Source organism: Oncorhynchus tshawytscha, unplaced genomic scaffold (assembly GCF_018296145.1).
Source record: "Oncorhynchus tshawytscha isolate Ot180627B unplaced genomic scaffold, Otsh_v2.0 Un_contig_4141_pilon_pilon, whole genome shotgun sequence".
Taxonomy (NCBI): domain Eukaryota; kingdom Metazoa; phylum Chordata; class Actinopteri; order Salmoniformes; family Salmonidae; genus Oncorhynchus; species Oncorhynchus tshawytscha.
Genome location: NW_024609499.1, coordinates 123,224 through 140,488, shown reverse-complemented (window position 1 = coordinate 140,488; position 17,265 = coordinate 123,224). Strand labels below are relative to the sequence as shown.

The 17,265-nt window shown below is 40.1% G+C and overlaps 1 non-coding gene and 1 pseudogene across 1 annotated transcript; both read right to left on the bottom strand.

The window, feature by feature from the left end:
• Window positions 1-9,335: 9,335 nt before the first annotated feature.
• On the bottom strand, window positions 9,336-15,904 carry LOC112234793 (annotated as a pseudogene).
• trnal-cag lies at window positions 15,828-15,910 on the bottom strand. The gene has a single exon. It is a non-coding gene; the product is annotated as a tRNA-Leu (tRNA).
• Between the last annotated feature and the right edge of the window lie 1,355 nt (window positions 15,911-17,265).

The window sequence follows — 17,265 nt, the reverse complement described above, 5'->3', positions numbered from 1 at the left end:
CAAAATAAAGGAAACACTATTGACAGAGCTGTCATTGTCCATTCCTTGCCTACCCACCAAGTTTCTACATTTGGTAAATATCTCAGTGTCTTACTGTCTTGGGTAGAACACCAGTTGAAAAGTTTCAATAGAATCCATAATGTGTGGGACACATACAAAGAGTCTAAAAGACTGAACAAGAGAGAAGCAAGGAAATTACATCTGAAAGAAAGTTGGGGAGACAACCAAGCTTCCATGTAAGTTCTGAATTTCTCAGAAACCCTAATAACAAACAGGAGTTTTTCAAAATGTCAACACAGAAGGTGTATGCCAATGAATCTATGCTACAACTGATGAGTCTGTGGTCTGAATGCTGGAATGGGACTAGGAAGAGGCAGACAATAGTATGCCTTCATCTTAAAAATGCACTTCAAAAGGGTACACAGACCATTATAAATGCAACAACTGATACAGGCATCTTTGTCCTCCTTGCTGGTCTGTTCTACTATCTTACCAAGAATGATCCAACCATAAAGTGGTGTGTTGCTATTGGTATGGGAAAAAACTACTAGGAGATTTTCATCAACACCATCTACGAGAAGCTTGGAATGCACAAGAGTTTGGCTTAATCAGGTTTCCACGCATTTACAGGTTATGATACAACCTCACAGTTTCATGGAAAGGACAAAAAGACAGCTTGGAGTGCATGAAGTCATTTCCAGAGGGTCAATTCCACGGTAACAGAAATAGTCTTCGAATCCGTTTTTGTTTCAGTTTATGCCAAACAAAAAACAAAACATACACCACTTCAGCCGACACTTGGCATTGCGCATTGTGATTTTAGGCTTGTGTGCGGCTGCTCGGCCATGGAAACCCATTTCATGAAGCTCCCAACGAATAGTTATTTTGTGGATGTTGTTTCCAGAGGCAGTTTGGAACGCAGTAGTGAGTGTTGCAACCGAGGACAGACCTTTTTGAATTATATATATATATTTTTTTACATGCGACACACTTCAGCACTTGGCAATCCCGTTCTGTGAGCTTTTGTGGCCTAACACTTTGTGGCCGAGCCATTGTTGCTCCTAGACATTTCCACTTCACAATAACAGCACTTACAGTTGACCGTGGCAGGTTTAGCAGGGCAGAAATTTTACAAACTGATTTATTGGAAAGGTGGCATCCTATGACTGTGCCACATTGAAAGTCACTGGGCGCTTCAGTAAGGCCATTCTACTGCCAATGTTTATATACAGTATGTATTCATTTCTGCTCGATTTTATATACCTGTCAGCAACGTGTGTGACTGAAATAGCTGAATCCACTCATTTGAAGGGGTGTCCACATACTTTTGTATATATAGTGTACAGTGGGGGAAAAAAGTATTTAGTCAGCCCCCAATTGTGCAAGTTCTCCCACTTAAAAAGATGAGAGAGGCCTGTAATTTTCATCATAGGTACACTTCAACTATGACAGACAAAATGAGAAAGTTTTTTGTTTACGCTATCCTCAAGAGGGTGTCGACAAACCACCAGTATCATAACCCCACATTATATTAAAGCGGACCTTACCATTAGCTGCACAGAGTCGCATTAAGAGCAATCCCATGCAGCCAGGCTTATATGTTCGAACACTGAAATGTGAGATGTAATCTCCATCTCAATTAGGCTGATAGAAATTCTAATTATTTCGTTTAATGATTTTCAATTTGACTGTCATTATTTGTATATAGCCTACACTTTCTCGTTCTGAACTTCTAACGGCTTGATCACACCGACAGTAGTTCCGTAAAGTGACACAAGCATCATCATCTGGATATGTGTGCAACAAAAGTTCAACATTCACCTTCTGCTACCGTTTCTATCAAGCCGTCTACCCATACAGTTTCTATCAAGCCGTCTACCCATACAGTTTCTATCAAGCCGTCTACCCATACAGTTTCTATCAAGCCGTCTACCCATACAGTTTCTATCAAGCCGTCTACCCATACAGTTTCTATCAAGCCGTCTACCCATACATTTTCTATCAAGCCGTCTACCCATACAGTTTCTATCAAGCCGTCTACCCATACAGTTTCTATCAAGCCGTCTACCCATACAGTTTCTATCAAGCCGTCTACCCATACAGTTTCTATCAAGCCGTCTACCCATACATTTTGACGCATACATTCGGTAATTCCAACATATGCACCACATAGAACGCACTGTAACTGCCTCTGCAAAACAATACTGCAAGGCAAACGCAGCATTCATATCCCCGAGCTGACAAGGTACAAATCTGTCGTTCTGCCCCTGAACAGGCAGTTAACCCACTGTTCCTAGGCCGTCATTAAAAATAAGAATTTGTTCGTAACTGACTTGCCTAGTTAAATAAAGGTCAAATAAAAAATTCCATTGGAAATGAATGCACTTCTGGTGTACCAAAATACAAGACCTGTCGGTGTGATCGAGGTGTAACACGAGCTGGATGGGTGTGGCTTCCTGACAATGCTCACAAGAGCAGCTCCTCACCATTTGACAGCTCTAACAGTTACACCGCCAAATCATCATCTATGCAGGGCATCACTGGTTAGGGCTTGATCTGATTAAATCAAAGCTTGTTTCACACAAATGTTTGTAAACAATGTAAACAAACACTGTATAGCCTCAAAACATGGTTACAACTATACATTTGATATCAGTCCATCCATAGCCCTGTCTATGAATTTGAGAGTGGTTATATTTCTCCAGTCCCATCCCTTAGTCTTTAGGGAAACGGGGGCAGGGAAGACACTTTGTTATGGTTTCAATAAAGGATTTTAGTTTTAAAAGGGTTAGAGAGCTTTTATAGTGCAGCTTTTATAAGTACAGAATGTGTATTAGATATTTAAGTCCATATTAGTTCTGTTTTAGGAATGTGCATAATGCCTACATCATAACACCTTCATCATAATGTCAGCATCACTATATTTACACATGACATGTATTCATTAGTTACTCTTGTTACATTAAACATATTACATATAGCTTTGTCTAAAATAAACTGCATATGCAGTCTTTCCAAAAGTGTCACAGATATTAAACTTTGTCATACTCGATTTTTGAATGTCAAAATGTAAAGAACACCCATTTTTTTTATATGAAAACATGCAACAAGAATGTGGTTCAGGCTTGTATCTTGTAATAGTAACTTTATAGATGTCCTTACCTTTGAATGCCTGCTGAGTTGGGTATCATACATATACAAGGGCGATGCAGCTGCCGTTTTATAACATGCCAAGTTGTACTTCATGACGTGATCTTGGAAGGTTTCTGTTTTTAGTCAGGTGATTTCTTGTCAACCCTGGTTTGAGTTCCTGCACAACATTGCTGACTCACACATGGGCTGCGGGTGATTTATACTTATTTGCATTCGTTTTGACTTACACTTGTATGTTGACTTCTCTATTGATGTTTTTAAGTTTTCGCCGTCTTTTCATAGCGGATGTACAATCTTTGCGAATTGAATTATGGGGAGTTTCAGGCCCGGGAGTGAACATAATTGTACACTCACAAAGCTGACTAAAAACGCGGGCTGAGGGTCTTACGTTGTAAACTTCCCTTGCTTGGCTAATAATTTGGACCACCTTCCAAAATGGCGACTGCGATACCCCAAGGGCATAAGGCGAGGGTAAGTGGACGACGGTGTGTCTTTTAAGTGTTTGGACCGCAGCCATGATCTTACAACACCCGGATAGGTATTTCATATTTCAGTTTACCACATCATAATAGTGCCATCTGGATGACTTGCACGCAACCATTAGTTGATGCAATGCAATGCTTGCACATCTACTCGGACAAAAGACCATGCTCTCCACTGCATGATAAATCATAGATCACTGAGTCCCTTTCTAGTCAGTCACGGGATTTCTTGTATAACCACTGTTTCTCTGCTACAGCCTTGGGCAGCATTTCAGAAGCAATGTATGATGGGAAATGTTGTTATACACTGCCTTTTTTTGTGTCCATTTATGTATGTAAAGAAACAAATGTGTCAACAACCTAATATTGTTAATCATTCAGGTTGTCAGTGAAATCATTTAAATAGTAGCCTTACATAGTGATAGAATAATTTGTATGTTTTAAGGCTATAAAAATGGATTTTATCAAACAAATGACCATTCATTGTGTAACAATGAGCCTTGGGATTGCAACCAGAGGAAGATTGTCAAAGGTGAACGATTCATTTTATTGCAATTTGTGATTTTGTTAAGCCTGTGCTGGTTGAAATAGTATTTTGGTATGGGGCTCTGTCCTCAGATAATCGCATCGTATTCTTTCGCAGTAAATCCTTTTTTAAATCTGACAACGCAGTTGGATTATCAAGATTCTAGACTTTTGAACCACGTGAGCCACTTCTATTATCAGGAATGTTTAATATGACTATTTATGTAGCACTGTGGCTGTATGTTGTCTAATTTAATCCCACTAACGGGATCTGTGCGCAGAGAAGTTAAGGAGAAATGTATCTTTAATTGTGTGTTTAACACTTGCATCTTTTATTAATGTTTATGATGAGTATTTCTGTAATTTGATATGGCTCTCTGCACTTTCACCGGATGTTTGTTTGAGACAATGCATTTCTGAACATAACGCACCAATTTCAAATGAGGTGTTTGGACATAAAGATAAACTTTATCGAACAATACACACATTTATTGTCTACATGGAGTCCTGTGAGTGCCATCCGGTGAAGATCATCAAATGTTAGTGATTAATCTTAACGCTATTTCTGTATTTTGTGACACCTCTCCTTCTTTGGAAAATGGCTTTATGTTTTTCTGTGGCTAGGCGCTGACCTAACATAATCGCAAGGTGTGCTTTCACCGTAAAGCCTTTTGAAATCAGACACTGTGGCTGGATTAACGAGAAGTTTATCTTTAATATGGTGTATAATATTTGTATGTTTGAGGAATTCTAATTATGAGATTTCTGTTGTTTTGAATTTGGCGCCCTGCAATTTCACTGGCTCTTGGTGAGGTCGCTACCGTCCCACATACCGCTACCGTCCCACATATCCCAGAGAAGTTGACAGTCTGATGGCCTTGAGATAGAGGCTGTTTTTCAGTCTCTCGGTCCCAGCTTTGATGCACCTGTACTGACCTTGCCTTCTGGATGATTGCGGGGTGAACAGGCAGTGGCTAGGGTGGTTGTTGTCCTTGATGATCTTTTTGGCCTTCCTGTGATATCGGGTGGTGTAGGTGTCCTGGAGGGCAGTTATAAGGCACTCCAGAGGGCAAACTGATTGTGGGCGGAGCAGTTGCCATACCAGGTGGTGATACAGCCCGACAGGATGCTCTCGATTGTGCATCTGTAAAAGTTTGTGAGTGTTTTTGGTGACAAGCCAAATTGTACTATGGTGTTAAATGCTGAGCTGTAATCGATGAACAGCATTCTTACATAGGTATTCCTCTTGTCCAGATGGGTTAGGGCAGTGTGCAGTGTGATTGCGATGTCTGTGCGATGTGATTGACTGTAGACCCTGCCACATACGTCTCGTGTCTGAGCCGTTGAATTGCGACTCCACTTTGTTTCTATACTGACGCTTAGCTTGTTTGATTGCCTTGCGGAGGGAATACCTACACTGTTTGTATTCGGTCATGTTTCTGGTCGCATTGCCCTGATTAAAAGCAGTGGTTCCCGCTTTCAGTTTTGCACGAATGCTGCCATCAATCCACGGTTTCTGGTTGAGGAAGGTTTTAATAGTCACCGTGGGTACCACGTTACCGATGCACTTGCTAATAAACTCGCTCACTGAATTATTATATACATCAATGTTGTCGTCCGACGCCATCCAGAACATATCCCAGTCCACGTGATCGAAGCAATCTTGAAGCATGGAATCAGATTGGTCGGACCAGCATTGAACAGGCCTGAGCATGGGCATTTCCTGTTTTTGTTTCTGTCTGTAGGCTGGGAGCAACAAAATAGATTCGTGGTCAGATTTGCTAAAAGGAGGGCGAGGGAGGGCTTTGTATGCGTCGCGGAAGTTAGAGTAGCAATGATCCAGAATTTTTCCAGCCCAGGTCACGCATTCGATATGCTGATAAAATTTAGGGAGCCTTGTTTTCAGATTAGCCTTGTTAAATTCCCCAGCTACAATAAATGCAGCCTCAGGTTTCCAGTTTACATAGAGTCCAATGAAGTTCTTTCAGGGCCGTCGAGGTGTCTGCTTGGGGGGAATATACACGGCTGTGATTATAATTGAAGACAATTCTGTTGGTAGATAACGCAGTCGGCATTTGAATGTAAGGAATTCTAGGTCAGGTGAACAAAAGGACTTGAGTTCCTGTATGTTGTTATGATCACACAACGACTCGTTAATCATAAGGCATACCCCCACTCTTCTTCTTACCAGAGAGATGTTTGTTTCTGATTTCCTGGGGTAAGAGTGTAAGAAATAATACATTAATAAAAACAAAATACTGCATAGTTTCCTAAGAACGCAAAGCGAGGCGGCCATCTCTGTCGGCGCCGGATAATGACTAACGGGACAAGACCCGAAAACACAAGTGCACAATGATACAACATGGAACGAGACCTGTAATCATACATGCACAATTCAAGCAGCACGAAAGCCAAAACAACAACGCACAGGTACTCACATGACCAACGGCCATTGGAACAATAATCAACAAGGACAATGGGTAACAGCGGGCACATATATAACAATACTAATCAGGGAGGAATGGGAACCAGATGTGCGTAATGAGGCAGTTCAATCACTCCTAGAGGCCGGTGACACATATATTGTTCCCCCTTTGGGCTCCTGAGTGGCGCAGCAGTCTAAGGCACTGCATCAGTGCTAGAGGTGTCACTACAGACCCTGGTTCGATTCCAGACTGTATCACAACCGGCAGTGATTGGTTGTCCCATAGGGAGGCGCGCAATTGGCATATCTGAGAGGAGTGGACAGGTTTAAGCACTATGGTGAAATTGATCAACAACATTCTCAGCACCCTCCAAAAAAGAAAAGACTCTTCATGCATGTCACTCCCTGTCTCGGCCGTTCCATGGTCATACTGTTGTCCAGACTCTGTAAATCATGGTGTTTAATCAGTTTAGTAATAAAGATATTCTCTGGCCAGCACAATTGAGTGAGACTGGCTACACCCCAATACTTTGGTTTATCTTTCCTCCTCCTCCTTTCCTACAGATCACTAGCTAGATGAACTGGTTATAAATGTTAATAGCTATAGCCATATAGATCACTGCACCTGTACATAGCCCGTCTGTAAATACCTCAACCCCATACTGTATTTATTTATTTATCTTGCTCCTTTGCATGTCTACTGATAAATAAAGGTGAAATACTTTCATCTTCTGCACATCTACCATTCCAGTGTTTAATTGCTATATTGTAATTACTTCGCCACCATGGCCTATTCATTGCCTTAACTTACCTCATTTACACTCACTGTATATAGACTTTTTTCTTTTCTTTTTTCTACTGTATTATTGACTGTATGTTTGTTTTACTCCATGTGTATCTGTGTTGTTGTATGAGTCGAACTGCTTTGCTTTATCTTGGCCAGGTCGCAGTTGTAAATGAGAACTTCTTCCCAACTAGCCTGTCTGGTTAAATAAAGGTGAAATAAAAAATGTAATAAATAGTCGTAAACCTTTTTAAGTCCCCAGTTGATATGAATATGGCCGGGACCTTTTCCTGACCATGTGACCTGACTAGGAAAATCTCCAGTTCTTTAACTAAGGCCTGGAGTTTTTCCTAGTCTGGTCATGTATAGATTCTCTTAGAAGGAACGGGTATGAGGAAAGGAAGCCATTTAAGAGTATGGAGAGGCATGTGAGTCACAGTGGCCTGGTCTGTCTGGGTCCTCCGGGTCAGCAGATGGAGACAAACACACATTAAACTCTGGGGACGACCAACAACTCCCTTTTGTACACTACTTTTGATCAGGACTCATGGGAAAAAATCATTAGTAGGAATCAAATAGAAGGATTCATAGTTTAGAAAGTGAGTGAATAAACCAGCAGCACTTGCAAAAATCAAATGGCTCTAGGTCAACAACCAATATATAAGATCTCAAATTAATAAAATAATGGACAGTCTTGCTGACAGTTGTGGCTGCTTTGTATGATGTATTGTTGCCTCCACCTTCTCGACCTTTGTGCTGTTGACTTTGCCCCAAAATGGTTGTACCATGTTTTTGCGCTGATACCATGTTGTGTTGCTACCATTTTGATGTCATGTTGTGTTGATACCATGCTGTGTGGTCATGTGTTGCGGCCTTGTTATGTTGTTGTCTTAGGTCTCTCTTTATGTGGTGTTGTGTCTCTCTTGTTGTGATGTGTGTTTTGTCCTATATTTATATTGTATTTATTTGTATATATTTTTAATCCCAGGCCCCGTCCCCGCAGGAGGCCTTTTGCCTTTTGGTAGGCCGTCATTGTAAATAATAATTTGTTCTTAACTGACTTGCCTAGTTAAATAATGGTTCAAATAAAAATAACCCGCTTCTAGATTCTCCCTTGTTACTCTCAATACAACCACCAGTGTTGTATTGTATACACCACAAACTCCCCAATCACACACACACGCCCACTGACTATGTTTAAAATACATACATGTTGTAGTTCTCCATAGTTTCCACTAGATAGAGATATACACTGTGATAGAGTATATTTGGTTCTACTCATTAAACATTACACGAGGATGCAGTTACACTGTAGTTCCATGTGATAATGTTCAATAAGGGAAAGGAGGGCACTTCTTTTCTGGGTCAAAGTGGAAAACAAATAGTTTACTGAAGAAGAAGAAAAATATGGTTATATTTGACTCTGGTTGTGCAGTGATGGTGAAAGGGTTGAGTTAAGGGTTTTTGTGTGATAGTACGAAAGCCTTGATTTAGGGTAATGTAAAAAGGAAATACATTGGTTAACTGTGTGTGTGTGTGTGTGTGTGTGTGTGTGTGTGTGTGTGTGTGTGTGTGTGTGTGTGTGTGTGTGTGTGTGTGTGTGTGTGTGTGTGTGTGTGTGTGTGTGTGTGTGTGTGTGTGTGTGTGTGTGTGTAACATCTCACTTGAAATACTCACAATATTACACCTTAAAAGAGTCTGGTAATTTCCTAGAAACATACATATTAGCTAGACCCACTAGACACAACCAGAAAAAATGGGAGGGATGGTGGAGGATGAAATGAGGAAGGAGAAGGGAGGGATGGTGGAGGATGAAAGGAGGAAGGAGAAGGGAGGGATGGTGGAGGATGAAAGGAGGAAGGAGAAGGGAGGGATGGTGGAGGATGAAAAGAGGAAGGAGAAGGGAGGGATGGTGGAGGATGAAAGGAGGAAGGGAAGGGAGGGATGGTGGAGGATGAAAGGAGGAAGGAGAAGGGAGGGATGGTGGAGAATGAAAGGAGGAAGGAGAAGGGAGGGATGGTGGAGGACGTGTCAGATGATTCAGGGCATGTTCTTTAAATAACACAAATAATCTTCATGACAGTTTATTAAAGTTGGTAATTCCCAATGATGATACTTACAGTAACAACACTAATCAGAAGAGCCTTGCATGTAGAGGAAGGGTTCTAGTAGAAACAACAGAGCCCCTGTCCAGAAACAACCCCTAACTAGCCCCTTCCTGTAAGCCAGGTGGAGATCTGAGAGGATTGGACAGGTTTATGCAATACAGGATCCTCTCATTCTCCTCTTTAAGCTCTTTCTCGTGAGCCTCTTGTTTCATTTTGTCTTTCTTCAGTTTCTCCTCCTCTCTGTGTATCTTCTCTTCATTCTCTCTCAGGATCCTGTTCTTCTCCTCTTCAATCACTCTCTCAGCCTCCTGGAAAATCTCAGTGGTGTAGTGGCTTCCTCCATTCACCTTCACCACATTGTTTATCTTCTCAAGGAGCTCAGTGACCCGGGAGTGAGTTCTATCTTTGTTGTTGAAGACATGATATCCCCCATTGCATTTGAAAACTAAACTTCCTAAACTTGGATTTTCACCCAGGAAGTTGTCAATTGTTACACCATCACCATCAAGAAGGTCTCCATGTGTGAAGACAACCATGGTGTATTTCGATGCTTCATCACCGAAGAATCTCTGAATCATCTCCACGTTTTTCTGCCCCTCTTCAGTGAATCTTCCCAGCTTGATCACAACCAGGAACATATGGGGAGCAGGAGCAGAGAGAGAGAGATGCACAGAGTGATCTTGTTCAGTGCCTCTTCATTGGATAATGTAGTATGTAACAACCCTGGGGTGTCAATAACAGCTACATTTTGCCTATCCACCTTCCCTTTTTCCTTTTCACAGTTTTTTTGTCAGAGAATTAGAGGAAACCCTTGATTCTAAAGCTGATGCACTTTTCCCAGCTTCAGTCTTCCCGACCAGAACAATGCAGACCTCCTTTTGTGTCTGTGGTTGGAGTTCTGTTGGATTAAATGGACACGGCTGTTACCTTTTTAAAATAGGTCTAAGTCTTCATGTACCACACATTGTCACATTTTGAGGAACGGCTACATTTTTAAGTTTCACACTTCTTGACACAAAGCTGTACTTTATGGAATGCACAAAATAATCTGTGAGCATTGCCTGTACAGATCTTAATTTGAGCAAGTTTGCTACAACAGGAAAATATTCCTACAGCAACAGGAAATGTGAAATATAATGTGGATTTTAATTAATGGACATTTTTGAAGGGGTTGATACATTTTACATTATGGAAACTCAAGTCTGAAATTTGTGCGAGTCTGTTTTTCTGTCATAATTATTTTGTTGCTAAATTGACTACCATCAAATACCAACAAAACTCTACATGTTACTTTTATAAAATAAAGGCCACAGTACAAAAATAAATGTCTAATCCATGTGTTCCTTTTTAGAATCATTACACATACTTTGGCCGCATTTCCAACACCTACTTTGGCCGCCTTTCCTTCCAGTTTTCTGCTGCCAGTGACTGGAACAAATTGCAAAAATCACTTAAGTTGAAGACTTAAATCTCCCTCACTAACTTTAGGCATCGTCTGTCAGAGGAGCTTACCGATCGCTGCAGCTGTACACAGCCCATCTGTAAATAACCCATCCAACCATATACCTACCTCATCCCTGTATTTGTTTTTGTTTTTCTGCTCTTTTGCACACCAGTTTTTCTACTTGCACATCCTCATCTGCACATCTATCACTCCAGTGTTAATTGCTAAATTGTAATTACTTCTCCACTATGGCCTATTTATTTCCTTACCTCCTTACTTCATTTGCACACACTTTATACATATTTTATATTGTGTAATTGACTGTATGCTTGTTTATCCCATGTGTAACTTTGTGTTGTTGTTTTGTCGCACTCTTTGCTTTATCTTGGCCAGGTCGCAGTAGTAAATGAGATAAATGTAAATGAGGTAAATGAGATATTGTTCTCAACTGGCCTACCTGGTTAAATTTTAAAAATGTGGTGGTGCTTTTCTGGTGACACTGTCAGTGATTATTTAAGAATCCAAGGCACACTTAACAAGCATTTGTTTTTCAACAGACAATGACCCAACACACCTCCAGGCTGTGTAAGGGCTATTTGACCTCAACCCACTTGTGAGATGGTTTGGGATGAGTTGAACCGCAGAGTGAAGGAAAAGCAGCCAACAAGTGCTCAGCATATGTGGGAACTCCTTCTATACTGTTGGAAAAGCATTCCAGATGAAGCTGGTTGTGAGAATGCCAAGAGTGTGCAAAGCAGTCATCAAGGCAAAGGGTGGCTACTTTGAAGAATCTAAAATCTAAAATATATTTTGATTTGTATAACACTTTTTGGTTACTACATGATTCCATGTGTTATTTCATAGATTTGATGTCTTTCTTATTTATCTACAATGTAGCAAATAGTAAAAAGAAAGAAAGATCTTGAAATGATAGTTCTTCCACTAAATTCGTTTTTGTACATTTTTCAGTAGACATTGTTTAAAGTAGCCCTTGTTCAGCGGGTTATGTGGTTTGTTCAACTTTGATTTCAATTGTTTTTGTTTGGCATACATTTTCTAAGTGAAAAAAAAACAGTTTTTTTCTAAGAGTCAAAGCGTAGTTCTGTTTCCGTTGAATTGCCCCTCTGGAAATGACTTTTACTCTTTGCATGAAACTGTGAGGTTGTATCCTAACCTGTAAATGAATATAAGCCTGACCAAGCCAAATTCTAGCGCATTCCAAGCTTCTCGTAGATGGTGTTGATTCAAATCTGGTTGTTTTTCCCCATACTAAAAGTGAACCCATGGCTTTATGGTTGGATTATCCTTGGTAAAATAGAAGAGCAGACAAGCAAGGAGGACAATGATGTCTGTATCCAGTTTCTGAAAAAGTCAGAGAACTTACATGGAAGTTGGTTCTCTCCCCAACATTCTTTCAGATGCCTTTTCCTTGCTTCTCTCTCGTAGATTTTTTTTTTTAGACATCGTCTCTCTATGTGTCCCACACAATATCGATTACATTACACTTTTTCAACTGGTGCTCTACCCAAGGCAGCAAGACACTGCTGCCCTATTTGCCTAATGTGGAAACTTAGTCTTTAGGCTTATTTAGGAAGTTACCTGTAGATAATGACATTGTTAATTTGCTTAGAGTTTGTATTTTATAGACCAATAATGTAAGTCTATGAAGCAATGTGAGACTGAAAATATGTTCTATAAGATGCCCAAACAGAAAGAACATCAACATCACACTTCTCTCTACAGTAGCAACATTTCCTTCTGATCCAAAAGAGACCCGGATTGCTCTGGTTGGGAACACTAGACCTGGTAAGAGCTTGACAGCATTCCAAAACCCAAACATGACTGCTGAGTACTTAGTCTTCAATTCACTGTACAATACGGTGATGGAAACTGATTTGGGCTGTTCTACCTTATTTATTAGATTTTTGTTACGGGTTACCACAATTATCATTCCAGACAAGGAATGGGCTAAATTACAGTGTCATTTGTGTGCTTGTCAGAACACTACTGTTAATCTCCATACGTTTAATATTTCTCCACTTCCCAGTTTTGTCGGTGCAACAACCGTAAGTCTGATATACCTAGTTGTGTCTTTGAAAATAAATAAATCCTTAACTGGCTTCCTTTTTTTGTGTGCTAGAGCCATTCACAGTTGAGCTCACTCAGTTTAGCTCAACGCTGATTGGTTATCATTTTTTATTTATTTTTTTAATCAGGGGAGGCCAAATGCTTGCTGGCTTCCCTTGCATCCAATGCTACGGGCGGCAACAATGTCATACTCTTTTTGTCAAGACAGCATCCGATAATCGGGCTACACATACAGAGCAAGATGGCCTTTGTTTCGCTCACTCTGATGCTTTCTCTGGTGAGATACATTCAGCCTCCTGCAAATTGAAGGAAAAGTATGAAAAACAGAGAGACAAGGATAAATAATTGTGTGTTTATTGCGGGGGAAGCCTGGCTTCCCTTTGCATCCATGAATAAACACTGATTGTAGAATTTAAACTCTGGGCTAAGTTACTGTGACTTTTTATTTAATTTATTAATTGAATTAGCTATGTATGTGTGTACATGCAATGTGAAAAGTGCATGAATGGCTTCAAAACATCATAATAGCCTAGATCATTTTAAAGGTACATTATGCAGAAATTTCTCTGCCATTTCCTGGTTGCAATAATTCTAATAGTTTGCCTAATATAAGTTTGTGATCAAACAAGCAAGTATAGCGTAGAGAGTCATTGTACCATCGAAACAGCTGTGAAATATGTTTTCAATAACCAAAAATATTGTATTTTCAGTTGTTTGAAGCTGGTGAACAAAATCAAAAGTAAAACATGCAGAAATGAAAGTTAAGAATGGGAAGAATAGAAATTGTGCACATAGCATAGATCTAAGCTTCTTAGGATTGATTTCAATGATATGACAGATCTATAACTCAAATTTCTGTCTGAATTTTGTAGGGTCACCCAAAAAAGTGACCTTTTGCAGCTTTAAATGTTTCAGGACAAAATGACATGTTTTTAAGTATTTTTTTGTTGTACTGGGCATAGTAACATTAGTAATATAATAAATATATATTTTTTGAAAAATGTTTTTATATATAGATTTTTTATATGTATGTTTACCTCACATAATATAATTGTAAAGTATGCATTTAGGTGTCTGTAATATAATACATGTGGCAAAAACAAATGTAGACATTAATAAATGCATTTCTATAGCTTCCAAAATATGAATTACAAACAAGGGGAGTGCCAAGATGGAGGCATGTTGGCTTCAACACAGCGCCCCCTATAAGTCATCTAGTATATATATAATTTATTGGCACAACACTATGCTTAACTATTCTCTTTGCATTTATACATGTTGCAAAATCAGTGCAGAGGTTAGTTTACCAAATCATAGTGTGTATTGCAGTGACTCATTCACAGTTCTGAGCGTTCTGAGCCCTCTCCTGTACTCCCTGTTCACCCACGACTGCGTGGCCATGCACGCCTCCAACTCAATCATCAAGTTTGCGGACGACACAACAGTGGTAGGCTTGATTACCAACAACGACGAGACGGCCTACAGGGAGGAGGTGAGGGCCCTCGGAGTGTGGTGTCAGGAAAATAACCTCACACTCAACGTCAACAAAACTAAGGAGATGATTGTGGACTTCAGGAAACAGCAGAGGGAACACCCCCATCCACATCGATGGAACAGTAGTGGAGAGGGTAGCAAGTTTTAAGTTCCTCGGCATACACATCACAGACAAACTGAATTGGTCCACTCACACAGACAGCATCGTGAGGAAGGCGCAGCAGCGCCTCTTCAACCTCAGGAGGCTGAAGAAATTTGGCTTGTCACCAAAAGCACTCACAAACTTCTACAGATGCACAATCGAGAGCATCCTGGCGGGCTGTATCACCGCCTGGTATGGCAACTGCACCGCCCTCAACCGTAAGGCTCTCCAGAGGGTAGTGAGGTCTGCACAACGCATCACCGGGGCAAACTACCTGCCCTCCAGGACACCTACACCACCCGATGCTACAGGAAGGCCATAAAGATCATCAAGGACATCAACCACCCGAGCCACTGCCTGTTCACCCCGCTGCCATCCAGAAGGCGAGGTCAGTACAGGTGCATCAAAGCTGGGACCGAGAGACTGAAAAACAGCTTCTATCTCAAGGCCATCAGACTGTTAAACAGCCACCACTAACATTGAGTGGCTACTGCCAACACACTGTCAATGACACTGACTCTACTCCGGCCACTTTAATCATGGGAATTGATGGGAAATGATGTAAATATATCACTAGCCACTTTAAACAATGCTACCTTATATAATGTTACTTACCCTACATTGTTCATCTCATATGCATACGTTGATACTATACTCTATATCATCGACTGCATCCTTATGTAATACATGTATCACTAGCCACTTTAACTATGCCACTTGGTTTACATACTTATCTCATATGTATATACTGTACTCGATATCATCTACTGTATCTTGCCTATGCTGCTCTGTACCATCACTCATTCATATATCCTTATGTACATATTCTTTATCCCCTTACACTGTGTATGACAGTAGTTTTTTTTTGAATTGTTAGTTAGATTACTTGCTCGTTATTACTGCATTGTCGGAACTAGAAGCACAAGCATTTCGCTACACTCGCATTAACATCTGCTAACCATGTGTATGTGACAAATAAAATTTGATTTGATTTGATTTGAGTCATAGACTGCTTTCAATGTAAGGAAACAAAAACCTTAAAGAAGTTAAATGGTTCATCTGTACCTTTAATTTTTGGGTCAAAGTGTTATAAGACTGAACAACATTTTCTGACATTCATTTCCTGTTGAATATAAATATGTTACAAAGAAAGGCATATTGCATCTACATTACAAAAATAAATGTCAGAAGTGGGATTCGAACCCACGCCTCCAGGGGAGACTGCGACCTGAACGCAGCGCCTTAGACCGCTCGGCCATCCTGACATACAGGACTTAGCTCAAATTACCAGTACATGAACGTGACAGTTTACTGTAGGTTGTTTAACCATGAGTATTGTGGGGAATACTACAATTATAATAAATTGGAAAAATGAAGAACATTATCCGCGGTTTACGCAACCATTGCATAAAGCCACGCCAAACGTTTGCTATTCGTTATGTTTTATAAAGAAATGCCTTCATAATAGCGAACCTTGCGTTGGTTTGCGTTCATTTAGATATCCGGTAAATAGCCTACTTTCTTAGCTATCTAGCTCCCTTTAGAATAATTGTTTATTACTATATCTTGCTTGCTGTCGTGCGGCTATAAAGGAGTAGCAGTAGCTAGCTAAGTCTGTTGGGCTATAGTTTTGGAAACTTTTGGGAACCCTTTACTTTACATTGGTTTTGGAAGTTAATTACGTTGTAATGTGAGAAAATGGCAGACAGACAGATACAGTAATTACACAAGCATATGGACACTACATGTTGTCTACAACAACCGTTATTGTATTGGACAGCTTGACTGAGAGAAAGTCTACATTCTCACAATCAGCATCTCACACACTTCTTTGGGCGACCCTATTGTATAAAAAAAATAATCACAAGAATACCTAGTTAACACGTAATCGGCCCCACACTGACAGTGTGTGATTTGTGTTGGTCCAGTAGAGGGTGGTGTCAGACCAGTTATTCTGACAAACTGTATTTCAGTGACTAAAACAGCAAAATCCTTTTTTTTTGTAGCAAATTAATAAAATCATGACAGATAGTCTCTATCTGCCTGCTGTGTTTCTATTTGAAAATAACATTCCTACTGATCAGGAAAAGTATATTCCAGGGATGGCCATTTTGTATAGTTTTCCAGCTGAACATTGGCAGATGGTAAGATATAGAAAAGCCAGTGGCACATGAAACAGGTTCTGGTAAATTAAACACAACAACAACATAATCAAACAGTGCTTTACTGTAGGTTATGAATATTCATTTGGCACACTACCAGGTTCAAAATTGTATATTGGCCGAGGTATATTGGTCATATACCACACCCCCCCGTGCCTTATTGCTTAATTCTATATTTTTCTACTGTATCTACGTCCATGCCACTCTGACATTGGTCGTCCATATCTGCATATATTCTTAATTCCATTCCTTACTTAAGATTTGTGTGTTTTGGGTATATGTTGTTAGATGTTACTGCACTGTCGGAGCTAGAAGCACAAGCATTTCGCTACACCCGCAATAACATCTGCTAAACATGTGTATGTGACCAATACGATTTGATTTGAAAAGTGTCACATATTAAAATATTTTCAGTAGGGTGCAAGACATGCAGGTAACATTTTTTTATAGAATCATAA